The following is a 16,676-nucleotide window of genomic DNA, read 5'->3' on the forward strand; positions in this document are numbered from 1 at the left end:
GGCTACGCGACGCGGAGGTCGCTCGAAACAGAGAAAGAGAGAGGGAGAGAAAGAAAAAAAGCAGAAATTAACGCATTAAATTTCAAAAGAATTTCAGACGAACGTTTCTCGATCCGCAACGCAACGATTCATCTCAGCGTTCCATGGAAAATTACCTTATCGGTTCAATTATCGTATCATTCTGATCGACGTGCAACGGCGGGCGTGCAACGAGCTTGGAACGACACGCGTATTTCAGTCCTCCGGTTAAATGGAATTTCCGACCCGATGACAACATCTCGTGACCAACAAGCGTTCTCCCCGAACGTATCTCCCGTTTGCACTTCGGAGTTTACGAGGCGACGAAGGGTGAAAACCGCCGAAGTGGTGGAAAGGAAAGAAGGGACATGGTGGGAAAAAAAAAAAAAAAAAAAAAAAAAAAAGAGAAAAAAAAAAACACAGGACCGAGCGTAGCTCTCGTTATTGTGAAACGAGACACACACAGGTGGATGCAGGTTAAAAAGGAGCGAGAAACGGAGACAAGACAAAGAGGGAGGGCGAGGAGGAGAGGGTGAAGCGTTTTATAGTCTCCCAAGCTAGATGGCCCGGAACGTGGTAGGGAAATAAAAAAAGAACTGGCGGAAGAAAGCGTAGCGTGGAAGAAGGGTGGAACAGGGTGGATGGACAGGGTTACGGATACCCTTTTTCCATTATCCCTTTCTTGACACCGACGAATTTACCGTTCTTCGAAAGAGTAACAGTTTTCAAACCGAACCGCCGAACAAATTATACGTTTATGAAGTGGAGCAGGAAAAATTCGTGGCGGGGCCGTGAAGAGGAGAGACGGATTTCCTTTTCGTTTCGATCAGAGGACCGCGCTTGAACGGAAGGAAAGGAAGTTTCGGGCTGGGTCGTTAACGCGGAGGGAACAGGTCGTTACGCCGCCCTGTGCAGACGCGATCTCTTCCCCTCCTCCTAAATCACGATTTATACGGACAAGAGGCAGGATAATCGAGGAATTCGATAAATAACGCGTGGAAGGGTTTAACACGCGAGTTCAGGTCTTGATCGATGGATAAACCGAGTCTCGAAAGATCCCGTCCATGACGAATCGGTTGTCGTTGAACCATATCATTCGCAAATCATCCTTTCGAACCATTTTTCGAAAGTTATGCACTTTAATTACGCGCGAGAATAATTTCGAGGAGAATTTTACGACGACGCCTCCGGTGTTTCGCTTCGGTTCTTTCGTCACCTCGTCTGAATCTCTCTCCAGCGAGAGATCGTTAAGATCTAATAATTCCCTCTCTCTCTCTCTCTCTCTCTCTCTGCTGCCCGGAAGTTCACGTTCTAACGAGGCATCGCGATGCACACGTGCGCTATCGCGTGGACAGATATCCAATTTTCTCCTTTCGCCCGATACGCGACGAATCGACGTTTCGCCCCAATTTATTAATATCGAAATTCGTCGGACCATTATTTACAGGGATCGAATGTCGACGAAGCGGCAAAACCCTTAAAACCCTTCATCCCAATCGCGAAGATTTAATTTACACGAAAGGGACACGGATCTCGCCGTTTCTTTTTAATATCACGATAATTTACATTTAGTTGCGCCGCCGGATCCAAAATCGGAGCTAAAGTACGGATTACAAGGCGGCGCTATCCCCTCCCCGCCTTCTGTCTAGCGGATTAGAAATGTAAACAGTTATCGTTCCCCGACCAAAATTCAATTTCCAGCGTGGATGGCTCGGTGGATGATGCCCTCGGCTCGCGTAACTCCCGCCGAGCGTACATAGTGGCTATCCGTTTTATCCGAGCACTTACAAAATTTACATACTACACCGGTATCCTTTAAAAGTAACGCTGATGACGTCACGTTGCGTCATGTACCCGTACGTCGCGCCCGTGGATCGCGGCCGTTCACTCAACGAGATTGCCTATTTTTCCCCGGTCCCGAATAGAAAAAGGAGAACAAGGAAGAGGAAAAAAGGAAGGGAAGGGAAGGAAGATCCATCCAGTGGTCTATCTAATAATAAAGCCGCGTTCCATTTAACTCGCGATATAGAGGAGGCACGGTGGACGGGGAAGAATTATAACCGCATCTCGGTCGGTTTCGCGTGCTGGAATCTCGGGCTAATCGACGGGGCCATTTCCACCATCCACTATGGAGGAGGTGACGACGATTATGCGAACGGTAATTAACTGTGGATAATAGAGGAAAGGTGGGGAAGAGGAGAAGGCGAGGGTGGTTTCGCGATTAAGTTGTACATACGTGTTGTACGGATCGTTCGACGCGAACACAGGGGAGGGGAATCTATTCTACGACGACGACGCGCTGTAACGACGATAAGCGGTTCCAATTAACCATTCGAATCAACCGTGAGAAATTGGCTGGAGCTTGGAATTCGCTCCACGAGCACGAAGCGTACGGAATCGATCTTTCTGAAAGAAAGAGAATTAGAGGATGAAAAGAGAGAGAGAGAGGAAAGAGAACGCTTCGTCGAGAGAAATTTGTCTCAAGTTTGCTTACGGCTAAGGGGTAAGGCTGGCCCGGCACACCGAATGGGAATCGATACATCGGCCGGTCCGTGACCGGGGAACTTAAATTACGGATTAAGTTGGAATGCAGGCTTAACGTTGGCGCGCACGCCTCGAAAATTTATTCGTTTGGAAGTTCGCCATTGGCCACGCGGCTCTCCACGATCCTCCAAGATCCTTATTCGCCTCCAATGGAGAATCACTTCGTCGTCTGCCTTCCGAAGGGATCCCCTTTGTTTGCCAATATTTGCATTTTAAACAATCGATCCGACACCAACCCTGTATATGTGTATATATATATATATACTACATACAGAGCACACTCGAATCTTGCAATGGCCGGACTACGCTGTTAAGGGTAATGAGAATGCCCGTTTTAATGCTAGGCGGATCGTCGTCGGCGAAAATTCATTTCGTTCTCTATTATCAGATTACAGGGTCTCGGAATATAACTCGAGATGTATTCGCTCAACTTTGCCAATATAGATTAAACGTTTCTCCAGTTCTCCAAGTTCGACTGGATCCCCGTTACTTAAATCAGAGGTCGGGAAAATTGATGTCGGGGGAACGAGAATCGTTAAAATCCTTAGGTAATCGTCGCTGGTAATACAATCGAATTATCCTCCCTCTCGTTATATTGTTCTACGCGTTCCGACGATGGCGGTATCAACGTTTCGATGTATATTATTATTATCGAGAGAAACGAGTCCATCGTCGAGTACGGTGAAATTTTATCGATCGACCGTCCCCCCATCGGTAAACAATAAAATTACTTGGTCGTTTATATTCATCGGAAAGCGAATTCCCCAAGGAACGGGGAATAATATTAATAGGGAATAGGGTAACTATAACGGTTACTTTGTCGACTCGACATCGAAGCGATGTAAAAATTTTTGATCGATCGGTTCGATATTTCAAATATTTCCGATTCGGCGCGTGCACCAAACGCGTATGAAACAATTACGGAATCTCTGTTAAACCTGTGGATTGAAATTTCAGAAAGACAACGTGTGAAATATTTTATCACGTTCCGACAGCGATTAAGTTTGTTAGCTTTCCTATTCGCTTCGAACAATCATTTTCGTGTTGTCACGAAAAATCCTTCAATTTTGGCAATTTATCGAGCAAACTATATATCGTATATATCGTACGCGTGTTTGTCGTCGCGCGTACAGAATATCCCGGACTTTGGCCGGGAACGAAGGAAAACAAAAGTTGAAAAATAAATGGAATTAAAAAGTGCTCTGCTAAAACGAATTTTAACGAAAGTTTAAAAAAGAAAGATTTTTACTAGTTTCGTATTACTAGAATTCGCTCCGGATATTTCCATCTTTTACTTCCAAGTTCTTGTTATCTTGCGCGTTTAAATTTTCATCTTTGTTGTTGAAAAAAGAATTCTAACGTTCGAATTAAAAAGAAAAAAAAAATAATAATAATTAATACGATGTCGTGGAGACATTGATAAGTATCTCTAGAATTTTCTCACGCGTTCGAAACGAGTGGAAAAATTAAGCCGGGTATAAACGACCCAGTTTATCTATAGCGCGAAAATATACGTTTACTCGGAGAGAATTGTGGTAACGTATAATACACTCAACAACGTAATACCACGAACACGTTCGTTCTATATGATAATGCGTTAAATATATATCAATGAATAAAGAGACGCGTTTCGTTCAAGTTTTATGTCAAAATTATCGGTTGCAAAGCGTTCCGCATCGAATTGAATGAAATTTCATATACATATATATATATATATATATATATATATATATGTATACATTTATACAAATAACGCGTAACTGCAAATATTTGAATAATATTCCACAGATTTCATCAGCGTGAAATCCATTTCGAGATGTAGAATCGTAAAATACATATAATAAATAATAGAAGATATATATGTGAAATAATGGAGGAAGAATGATTTATTACAGGATTATAGATTAGCTGCAAATAGTACAACTAAAACCTGTCCGCCGACATCCGATCCTTCGCGAGATACATGGATAAAAAAAAATACTGTTTGATAAACAGCAGGACGTAGTAACGAGCAATAAAACGATATATATACGCGGAGTATAATCCATCAAGAGGAGCGATTTGTCGCCGCATTAGATTAGCGTCGTAAGTAATACAGATAAACGGTACGGGCGACGACGCTCACTTTTCTCCTTACTATGTATCTACAAAAATATGGAACATCTTTGGAGGATCGATCCTTGGAACGAATGAAACAAAATTTCTTATTCTTCGCGATTACAAGCGATTTAATTTAAACGTTAAAAATATCTTACGCGGATAATAACAATAATAAGAAAAAGGAGAAATATTACTTTGCGCAATTTCGTAAATCGTTTCTTCATCATCGTCCATTCGTTTCACCAACGTTCCATTTCCAACGAATTTCCAACGAATTTCCAACGAAAGGAGCAGAGGGGAGGAAATTAGGATATCTGGCACGGGGACGAGACTAATAATTCGACGATAGAAAGTTGGATAACGCGAGAGTAGACAAGTACGAATTATTGGGTCGAAATCGCGAGACAGTTGGCGACTCGGGAGATTGGTCGGTTGGTCGAAGACGAAACGAGGCGAGGCGGGCACGCCACCGCATCACTGTGGTCTCTTAAATGGGCCGTGCATAACGGGCTGAGAAATAGCATTGTTTTGACAGCCGACTCGAATATAGTCGAGCGCGATTCGAAACCAGCGGCTCGATTGCCAAACCCGCGATTCCGCGATTCCTCTTCGTCTTCGTTCAACGTCGAGGATCGTAGCATGCCTCGTTTCCGAGCGATGCGGCAGAGGGTTAATTAATTGGAACGCGTAAAAGATGGTCGGGAGATTAGAGGAGTAGAAAGTAGAACGTGGAAGGGAAGAGGGTATTGGCGTGCGTCGAAGTTGGATGGAAAATAGGGTTGGCGCGTGCGTGGTGGTAGGAACGACTTTGGTGGAAAAGTTTGTTGTTCGCCAAGTAGACCATCAAGTGGCGTTCTATCCCGTACGCGGTGGTGTACACGCTCCCCATGTAAATGCACAGTTCACGAAGCACTCGGTGCAATTACAATCCCTGCCGTGTCAGCGCGTTTTATCGTTTCAGATTTATATGGGTGTAGATTGTATTCGCGAGTATTTTCTTCGTCTATCGCCGGAACGAGGGAATTAACGAGGGCGCCATCCACTTTCTCCGGGATTTTTCTCCTCCTCCAAGTTTCCAAGAATCCAGTTTCCAGGAAAGAAAAAGAAAATCGAGGAAAGCGAGAGCGAAGAGGATAGAGCGAGCAACACCCGATTCCTATCCGCGAATGCGCTCGTCCAAATTTCCTTCCTAACTTTTAGGACCGCCCTTCCATCGCGCCCTCTTTGATTTACCGCCGTCACTTTTAAACAGATATCCGGCCGGAGCAATTTTAAATCGAGATTGAAATTTAAGTAAACATCGATAAATCGAGCGTGCAGATTTATCGCGAGCACAAAAGCCTGTAATCAGAGCGCGCCCGGCACAGGGGACGTACGTAGTCGTGGTGCATATTTTCCGCTTTGCTGCGATCGCTTTCATGCAACGGAATACACGTGACTTTTTTTTTCCTTTTTCATCCCTTTTTCCTTTTTTTTTTTTTTTTTTTTTTTTTTTTCGTAGCCTGACTCATCGATACCGCGGTAGCGTGTGGAAAGGGACGAAGTAGGCGCGCGAGGCGCGTGTGCGAAATTTTCGACACACGCGTTTCCGTGCATCGAATTCCATTGTCGGTGCTCGCCCTCGCGAGAGTAATTTCGTTTTCAGCCTGTTAATCGCGTAATTGGACGCTCATGACTTTCGGTCGATGATCGAATTGGTTTCGGGGCATAATTTATGAGGGCCATTCCACGATGCGCGAGCGCGCATCTTCCATGAAAGCAACACGCAGAGGTCGGTCGGGCCCGGAATAAACGGAATCATGGTCACGTGGAACCGATGTATCGCGACGATTTTCCGCTTGACTTTATTTTTTCTTTCTCTCTCTCTCTCTCTCTTACTTTCTCTCTTTCCTTGTTTATCGATATATTCCATTAATGCTCACCGATTGGCTACGCGACAATGCTTTCACGCGTTAAATCATCGCGGTCACGCGCCTCGCTCGAATAATCCTTGCTGTTTTTCGTTGTCGCTATTATGCCGGTCACGTTATTTCTGTTCATTTGCTCGCCCGTTTTTCATTTCCACCATCGTGTCAATTGTTTTATTAATGCATTGTTTATTTGTTCATCGATGAAACCATTTACACCGTGCCCTTTGTTGACGCATTCCGTGCCACGGATAATTTTGGAAGTACACTGGGAAATTTCGTGGGAACGATCGAAAACCGATAAACAAAACGGGAATAATGAAAATTGCGAATAAACTGCGTTAAACGCGTTAAATAAAATATCGTCTAAAAATGTTTTTCCACTCTCGATCATTAATCTCATAAACCTCTCGTTATTATCCGATCGTTTCCCTCCTCTCCTCCGTCGACAGAATTGTTTGTTTGTCACCCGCGATAATTCTTGGTATCCCGCCAATAAGGAACGAGTTCGTGGAAAGAGATATTTCTTGGAGGTAGGGACAACCAGGAATACAGTCCATAACATTGATACCCGTATTTATTCGCCGCACGAACCTTCGTTCCTTCGTTCGAAGCTCGTACATTAAGGATGCTATTGTTGTATCGAGCGTGGGATAGGATAGGATAGGATAGGTGTGCGCGCCTTCGGCCACAAAATTCTTTCCGCCCTCTTTTCTTCCCCAACTCGACCCATTGCCCGGCGTAAACTTTTGACCAGCGGCAGTGGTATCTTTTAAGTTGCCAACAACGCCAACTTCTCGGAATTTTAAGAAAGCTTGTTGTTGGGCCACAAGTTATCGCGAAGAATGGAAATGGCGAAACGGGAAATGGTAATTGCGCCGTAACACTCGGCGGCGGTGATATCCAGAAACCTGTTATCCAGAGGCAACGATGGAAACGGTGGAAAGGAAAGATCGAAGTCGGGGAAGTTTACGAGATACAAGTGGAGTCCCGTGATCGCCCCATCTTTTCCTCGGAACAGCGAGTTTAAGCGTAGAATTCGTGGATGCATTTCATGGGTAATAATCGGAGAGAATTATTCGAAAATTTCGAGGGAAGAATTAAGATAGAAATATATAATTTCATCGTTACTTTTGCAAATGGAATTCTCGAGAATCTATCTGTTGTATCGTAAACATTAAGCTAAAGGATGGTATTTGCATATTAACCGAACTTTGACTCTTTTAAATAAAATTGCCACGCTTTGCATAAAATTATTGCGGCGCTTTCGCGTTGCTTTTAAAACTCGATATTCTCCATTATGAGAGATTAACGGGGCGAATATTTTGATAGCAATTAAACTAGTCATCAGGAACGCGCATAAAATGATATATCGCTTTATATACGCTCAACATTAATTTGAAACGCAAGTATTGCTTTCCAAACGTGAATTCGAATCAAATAATCGTTTTAATAACACAAATTTACGAGAATACCTGTGATCTAGTTACCCCGTGATTTGAGAAAGGGAATAAAAAAAAAAAAAAAAAGAAATACCAACCAATGATAGCTTCCACTCTCTTCGAAAGGTCGAATTTTCAGAATACACCAACCATTCAGCATCGTCGTTATCCTATCCTGACCAAAGTTTCGATGAAAAGACCTTTGGTCCATCCTCCATCTGTATGGAAATCAAGATTAATGGGTGGATTTTTATCCATTTTATTTCTCCACCGATCTTTATTCCACGACTCTTCACCAGCTAAGAATTCGATATTCTATCGCAGTTTTATCCCTCTTTTTCCACGATTCTTCTTATACCCCCGGCTAGTAGTGAAATCACGAGAGTACACGTTCGTTCGAAGGCGCGTCGAGCTCGACCATCCATGACCCGCGACATTATTGGCTCACCCTGCCATCCTGGCTCTTCAACGCCCCCCGTGCGAAATTCAATTTCTTCGGGTGCAATCGATCGAACCTATCAGACACTTCGTATTATTTCGCTACAAAACTGTACACGGGAGCTTCTCTCTCTCTCTCTCTCTCTCTCTCTCTTTCTCACTTTTTTTCCACACGTTCATCGTTGCGAGTCCATCGTTCCAATTGTCGGGATCCGGATCCGGGAAAGAAATTACTAAAATTCCGATTTTTATCCGATCTTTCACCTCGAAAATTCAATCGTATCTTGTTTCGTCCGAATGGTTCACGTGTGATACGAGCGTTCAGATTGTGATAGAGCTGCGGGTTGATTCTTCCGGTGAACGATTTTTACGATATCACACTTATCTGTCTTCTATTTTCTATTTTGTTATTTGGAATAGTTGGAATAGTTCGTTGCTTTCGAACGAAAATTTAATAGTAACAATTTTTATTCGCTCACCGTTATGATCCTACGAAGGGAGGCTCGTAGATCGATTAATATCAACGTACGCGCAAATAGGAAACTTAATAAATTATTCGACGATAGTGATTTACGTTTTCGAAAACGTAATCACCTGCGATATTGAATTATTCGTGTACCTTAATTTCGTTAGAGAGAATTGTTTTGAAGGATAGGGCATCGATGCGGATTAAACGATACATCGAATTTAGCGGGAATGGACGATCTCACTGGACCAATATGTATGCGTGTGTACGTTGTATCTGAGAGGATGGTATCCGTTCCGAATCCATAAATTACTTTTTAGGGAAACTGATATACACGTGCACATAGAAGGGAGGAAAGAGAAGATATGGAACCAGTAATAATTCCTCTTGAAATCACGGGAAGAAAAATACCCTCGGAGAAGCTTGTCGCGGCACGACGCTTCTAAACGGCTGCTCGAAACTTTCAGCTCGTGGAAGTGGGTCGTGAGAGAAGAAACTTTCTAAAATTCTATTTTATTCTATATCATGGCCAACTGTTCGACCTTCTTTTTTTTCCCTTTTTTTCCTTTTTTTTTTTTTATCGCTTACCACCTCTTAAATTGTCGCGGAGAAAAATCGCGTTTACGTAACGAGCTTTCGCGATTTCGAACGTTTTGATTTACGTGCCGTCGCTTCGCGTCGCGTCTCGAAAGGTCAATTATCGAATCGAATATTAAAGTTTCCACGAGACGAGAAAGAGAGAAATAGTTTTTATTCTATTTACTTTAAGTTGCTGAAAAAGTATTTACACAGCGACGAAAGAAAGCTATCTTTTGAAAAATATCCGGCTATCGATGACACATAAGCCGAGACAATCGAGCAACGTGAACGGAATAACGTATCAGCTCGAGAAGTTGTGGCAAGCTATCTATACCTTTTATTTTCTTACTTTTTCTTTCTTTGCCTTTAATTCCTTTATAATCTCGTTATCGCCTTTATTTATCGATCCTTTTCATATTTTCCGATTTAATTTCGATTTATTTGTCGATTCAACAATGTCATCTTTCGATCAATCGTACGTATACCAATAACGTTGTTTAACATTCTGCGAATATATATTTACCAATATTTTCCCGGCATCTACCTCGTATTTCATTTAACTTTAATACAATATAAAGGATAACGCAATATTGGTTGAATAAAATTTACAATGTTATCTCCATTGTAAAAAAAAAAAAAAAAAAAATTGAAGAATCGATACGACGTTTATTCCAACGATAAAAATCAGAACGAAAAGCTTTTCTCTCTTTCTCTCTCTCATCATGTTTGTTCTCGAAACCTTCGAATTTCCCTGTTTCCTTTCGTCTCGAACAATCTCCACGTTTTTTACAAATACAAAAAACTCCCAACTTATGTACACACGTGGTTGCACGCGTGCAAAACCATTCTTTCCGCCTGTATTGAACCCGGCCACGATCCCCAATAATACGCAAACGTTTGGAAAGGACACTTCAGAACGTTATTGCGAGCTTTTCCTCGTTTCTGATTTCTCCGTTACTTTTTCCCACAATCGTTTAACAGTCAACACGTTATTCCAACAACATTCGCACAAAACCAAGTGGACATCCAATCCGAAACGAAGAAAGACGCGTACAACTGCTACAGCTTCTTCACCGATCGTTCGCCCGAATCGGTCACGTTTGTTGCACAAAATCTCGTTTCTCGTTATTCCATTCATATTTCCTCGACGCCACGCGATTATACCATTTCAAATAAACCGTACGATCTCGCCATATTTGAAAATTCCAAGATTTCCAAACAATCCATATACATTTCTCGTATATTTCGAGTGATATCGAGTGATCGATTTCCAGTTTTTCTTTATTAGAGAAAAAGAAAAGAAAACATACAACACTCTTCCGTTCGAACTGCTTCGAGTTGTTCGTTTTCAATCTCTTTTAAAAATTAAATTATACTCACCACGTACAGATACAATCGAATCCAGAGAAACGAAAAGAAATTTTTTTTTCGTTTTTTTTTTTTCTCATGAAATTTGTTGAAAATATCAGGTATTAAAAAAAAAAAAAAAGAAAAAAAAAGAAAGCAAGAGAATTTCAATCCTGCAAAGATTGATCCGCTATTCCCTTCGATACGTGGTAACCCCATTCGAACGCTTAAGATTCAATTCGGACCGCTAATGTCCCTTCAGGTCAAACGAACGATTCCGTGGGATATCTGGCGCATTCCGGGGAGAAAAGTTTCCGGTCGTTGAAATTCGGGCGGATAGTTTATAGGTGGGAAAGGTGTTTCAAACAATAGCACCCAGGAGGATGGTTTAACGGGAGAGTGTTCCACTTGTTACCAAGCTTGGGAAAGATGCGAGCGCACCCCGGAGATTCGGCATCCAAGTTCCGAGCATCCAAGTCAGCACGTCACGGAAGATTAAGCTCGTGGAAGGTTGCAATGCCTACAGAGCGGAACGGATGACGAAAGCTTGGCTGCCTCCGATCTTGCCGCCGGTTTCCATGGATCCATGGAAATCCATGCCGGAAATCAATTTCGTCGTTTCATCTCAAGGTAAACGAGAAAAATTCAAGTTTAACCGCATATAGCGGGTTGAATTGTATACGAAAAAAATTTCATCTATTTTTAATATAGATGAGAAATTATCGTTCGGTTACTTACATTTCACCAACTCGGTACGTAGGACGATGTGTACGTAGGAAAAAAGTGTATTGACTTTGAATAATTTAACTTTGAGAAGCGAAAACTAATCCCCCTTCGATAAATTCGCTCTTCGATCTTAGTTGCTAGCAATCAATTACAAGAGGATGACAGAGATTATTGACGCGTCAACGTTAACGTTTAACGTTAAATTGATTCGCTCTTCTCGATTTTCGTTGAAAAATTTAAAAAAAAGAAAAAAAAAGAAAGAAAGGAAAAATAAACACGTTGAAAGAAAAAACAACGCGCAAGCGTTGTACTCGCCTTCCAATTTCGTATTTATTCCACGAATCTGTAATTATAATCGGTCCTCTTCCAACGCGAGATTCCTGTGTCGGTTACTGGATACTCGAAGAGAAAGAGGATTTTGTCTGGGAAAGATTGGTCCAAGGGAGGCGGAAAAATTGCAAAAAGGAAAATTCGAGAGGTAAAAGGCGATGGGGAGGGAGGGGGAGGAGGACGGCCACAATAGTCGAGCAGGGACAGGAAATCCAATTTCACCCTTAACTCCGGTTAGGAGGCGGCGTTTGCATCGGCCTTAATGGAACCGAGTCGAAGACAGAGAAATGACGTTGCACCTTTTGTCCGGCCTCCCCTTTCTCTCAACCTCGAGGATCGTCGTCGAGTTGAAACGAGTCGAGGATTCGTTTGAAGATTCGTTGTCCGTGCGCGCGGCCAATTCGCGATTCCGTTTTAACTGCATCGAATTAACATTAACGATCGGTCAAAGGTGTTGGAATCTCGTTTTCCCTTCCCACTCTGCGCGATTTAACGAGCCAATCTTCAAGCGGAGATCTTTGCGAGAAAAGAGCCCACCCCCTTCACCCTCGTATAAACGAGCAAACGATGAATATTTTCGATACCACGGATCGAAGATCTCGTCCATCGTCGAGATTTAATAGGGATGCGTTTCCAATCCACGCGAGGATTTAAAGGGACACTTATCGGGACGAGAGGCGCAATTTACATGGAATCTTTTGTCGTTTCGTTCCCCTCCCTCGAACGAAACAATGACGATCGCAGTCTCGACGGATGTCTCGAGGGAGCGTTAATGCGGCTCGAGGCAAGCGTAATTATTCATTCTTAATGCCTCCCTCGAGCGCAAAGTATCCGCTCTATGGAGCACTTATCGAAAATTACGGAAACGCTGTAAGTCGTTGTCTAACGGCCAACAATCCCATTTAAACGCGGCTCATCCCTTCCCTTCCCTTCCCACTCCGCTTATCCACCCCCTCGGTCCGCTTCCGCGAAATTGCTTTCAATTAAGTATTCGAAACTTACTTATCGGGAATAATGCCGCCGCCCGGAGACGTTGTATCGTAGAGTGTGGGGCGGATCGTGTGGGTCGGTCGGCACAGCTCGCGAACAGTCGCCTCGGACTCTGGAAGATCATTCGGACTCTAGATCGCTCGAACGAAAATTAAGGGGGACGAGTCGAGGAATCGAAGAGCGGGGTTCAACGGTTGGAAGAGAAGAGCGGTGCGTTGGTTAAACTCGTTTTCATCGAGTGTATAGGAGGAGGAGACGGAATTTTGGCTTGGCTTAATAGATGTTGGTGGACCGCAAAGCAACGGTTCGCCGTTTGCACGGATGCTCGAAACTATTGACATAAACTCGGACGGTGAAACTTTTGAATTGATCGGTCGAGTTGGAAGCAAGAACGGTATTAGGTCGAGAAGGGAGACGTCAGTTACATCGTGTGTATATATATCTTTTACGAAAATTTCCAGTCATGTGTATAGTTGTTGCGCGATACCTTTCGATTCGAAACAGTTTGTAACAATAATCGGTCTCGCGACGATCGACAAACGATTTTCCACGATTGAACGAATGAAAAATTTTATTTCGAATTTTTCCGATGTAATTACAAACTCGTTAGAGAGATTCGAAAACAAGTATCGCCAAGTTCCAAGTTTCAGTGCAACTTAATGGAATGAAGCGCAGGAACGGGTTTCATTGTGTGTACGGACGTGTCACGCCGAGAGGGCGTTGAAATTGGTATGCGGTCGCCATAAACGGTTTCTCGGTTGACATTGAGATATATATATATATATATACATACATAAGTATAAGCTTCGAAGCATCGAATTTTCCGGTGGTCCGGCGAAAAAGCGGATCCCATTTCGGGGACGAGCAATTCGCCCTTCGTTCTCTCTCCGTCCAAGAACTTTGCCCCGGTTTCCGGCAACCGTCGTAGAATATATCCTGACAAGCCAAGTGAAAAAACCGCCGCCATACCTTCCCAGTTTATGGAAATAATATTTTGCCCGATTGCCGTCAGTGAGCCGGGCCGGCTTTTTACGGGAAACATTTCCAAGTTTGTTGAATATTTTCCCTCTCCATTGAAAAAAATATGATTGAATAAATAAACGCGAAAACGGGGCTCTTCGGCAGCTCGACCAACGCTGACCAACGAGTTTAAATTCTTTTTTTCCGAAAGTTCGAAAAAAAAAAAAAAAAAAGAAAGGAAGGAGGGAAGAAAAAAAGAAAAAAGCGCGAAAGCGTATAAAAACTCGGATAAAAACGGATAATTTTTATTCCCGAACAAATTAAACGTCGTTTATGAACGTCGAAGAAAATTTCCACCACCTTTTAAAATTTCAATCGTGAAACTTTCCAAATTTCCTCGACTATTCTCACTTTGTCTGTTCATCTTGTCTCGAAACAATGAATAAGTATTTCATTAGTTGGGGATCATTTAGATAACACGGCCAACTTTCTGACCGTTCTACTGGATCCACTGGCTCGCGAATAATTAATCAAAAAATGGTTCGGGTGGAAAGCCGCGTGCAAGCTCGGACGGTGGATTCAACGAGGACCAATCAGGACGGGTACAAACCCGATTTAATTTAATTCCGTCTATTGGTCACCTATCTCTCTCATCGCGACCCGATTAACTCGGATATTTTAATTTTGTTCGCGGTGATGTAATTTTTCTAGTTAAATGCGCTTAGACGATTCTTTCGGGTCGATGGTGAGTCCCGAATATCTTTTAAACTTTTCAAAATACATCAAGATACGTGTTCAAGATACGTGAAATTGCCGCGCAAAATTTTGAACGATAGTTAATATTAATATCGGTCAAAGATACAATTCCACGCAATTGAGGTCACGGGAGGAAAGATAGAATCGTTGAATATTAAAATTAATTATACGCGAACATTAAATCGTCGTAATAAGAATTAAAAATCTTTCTATTGTGCTTGATATTGTCTGCTTTTTTTTCTTCTCTCTTTCTTTCTTTTCTTTTCTTTTCTTTTTCTTTTCCTTTTTTTTCGCGAAATTGGAGGATGTGAATTTAGGTCGATGGAAAAATGAAGGAAGGAGACCTCGTTCGATCTTTCAGAAAAAAACTTCGTTAACCTTGGTTGGAAAGATCCGAAAGAGGATCGTTACTTTATCGCGATAGAGAAGATATTTCTGAGCGAAAAAGTTCGATGTGTCTCCCAAATAAACTTCATTTCTCGCTGTTCTATATTTATATGCCGAGAATAAAAAAAAAAAAAAAGTATCGAATGAGAAACATATCGTATCGTTTCGTCACCGATATTCCTCGATAACTTCTCGTACCACTTTTCTTGACTACTTTCGGCACTTTAAATTCTTGTGGCGAACCTAAGTTCAAACCTAATATAATATCTGCAAGAATCGTTCAAGAATCTTATCCCCTTTTCTTCGAGAGATTTAAGATTGATTATCGATCAAACTCATCCAACTTCCCGACTCGTTAAACCGCTTTAATCGCGATCCAAAAATGACAAAGTTTTAGACGGGAATCTCGAGCAGTCGCAGTCGAGCAAACTTTCGAGCAAACGTGGAAGAGCCGAAAGAATGATTTTTTTCCATCTTCATGATATTCCACGATATTCCGTAATTGGTCCAAAATTTCTTCGTCTCCAGTTCATTTCTTTTCTTTTCCTTTTTTTTTTCACAAAAAAAATTATGATAAAAGCTCCCGCTTTTATCCACTTCCTTCCGTCCCGGAATTATTTACGCCCCGTTCCGTTATTCGTAATACGTATCTCGAGTGGATCGAGGTCAAACGACCCAGAAGAAACGAACGATCGGTGTTTCCTTTCCAGTTCTTCCTCCTTCGTTTCAAAATAATCCCGCCGCATAACTGGCGACCGCACGTTCGATACGTTCGATGGCTCGGCTCGGATACGCGGAGGCGAGGAAAAGCTAGCTGGTGGAAAAAGGTGGAATTTCCATATCGCTCGTTCACCTTTTTCTCCGTGGATCTCCGCCCGGCTCGTGCGCCGTCCAACAACGCTCGACACGTGTCGGCGAGCAAAAAACATTATACAGCTTGAATAGAGGGCAAACATCGCATTTCAATTGGGACGTATCGATTGCTCGATGCAAAACAAGCGTGCTGCGCCGAGAATACTTGCGACCGACCAAGATCGAAGCAAACAAGTGCTTCGTATCCCCTCTTTACGTTTCTCCATTTATGCTTTATCCACCCGTATCTCCTCTAAGGTTCTTCCTTTTGTAATACACGCGCCATTTTTCTTACGCGCCCGTCCCCTGGAAATGTAAACACGTTCGAAAAAGGGGAAAAAAGGGGGATCCTCGAGGAGAGGGAATCAAGTTTAAGACACCGACGCTTCCGTATCGCCGAGATTCGAAGTTTCGTAGGAGGAGATAACGTTTTCTTTGGCTCGGAGATAATTTCCCCTTTCGACGAGAGGAAAAGTTTGCTGGATGTTTGTCCGGTAGAATTTATTTATCGTTAACCGTGTAACTTTCCGGATAGGTTAACCACGTGTATTATCGAATTGTATCGTTCCGCGGTTTAGTCGGCCAACCGATCTCGTCGCCCGTGACTAACGTTATTTATTACCTGTGGTGGTATTATATTTTTCTTATTAGAAATAATAGGATCAATTGTAGGAATATATCGATCCATAGTCGGAGAGATAACATCATCGTTCTTCGTAATATTCGCGATATCGAGTGTTTTTGTTTTTTCTTTTTTTTTTTTTTTAGCCCGCTTAACTCATGGAAAAATAGAACTCCAACGAGGACAAGATCATCAAGTCACGAGAAAGAGAG

At 42.5% G+C, this 16,676-nt stretch overlaps 1 protein-coding gene across 1 annotated transcript in view; it reads left to right on the plus strand.

Moving 5' to 3' along the window:
* LOC122713281 overlaps window positions 1-16,676 on the plus strand; it is a 75,039-nt gene that overhangs the window by 624 nt on the left and 57,739 nt on the right. The window lies entirely within an intron of this gene.

This window comes from Apis laboriosa, unplaced genomic scaffold (assembly GCF_014066325.1).
Source record: "Apis laboriosa isolate Shangri-la unplaced genomic scaffold, ASM1406632v1 scaffold23_cov150, whole genome shotgun sequence".
NCBI classification, from domain to species: domain Eukaryota; kingdom Metazoa; phylum Arthropoda; class Insecta; order Hymenoptera; family Apidae; genus Apis; species Apis laboriosa.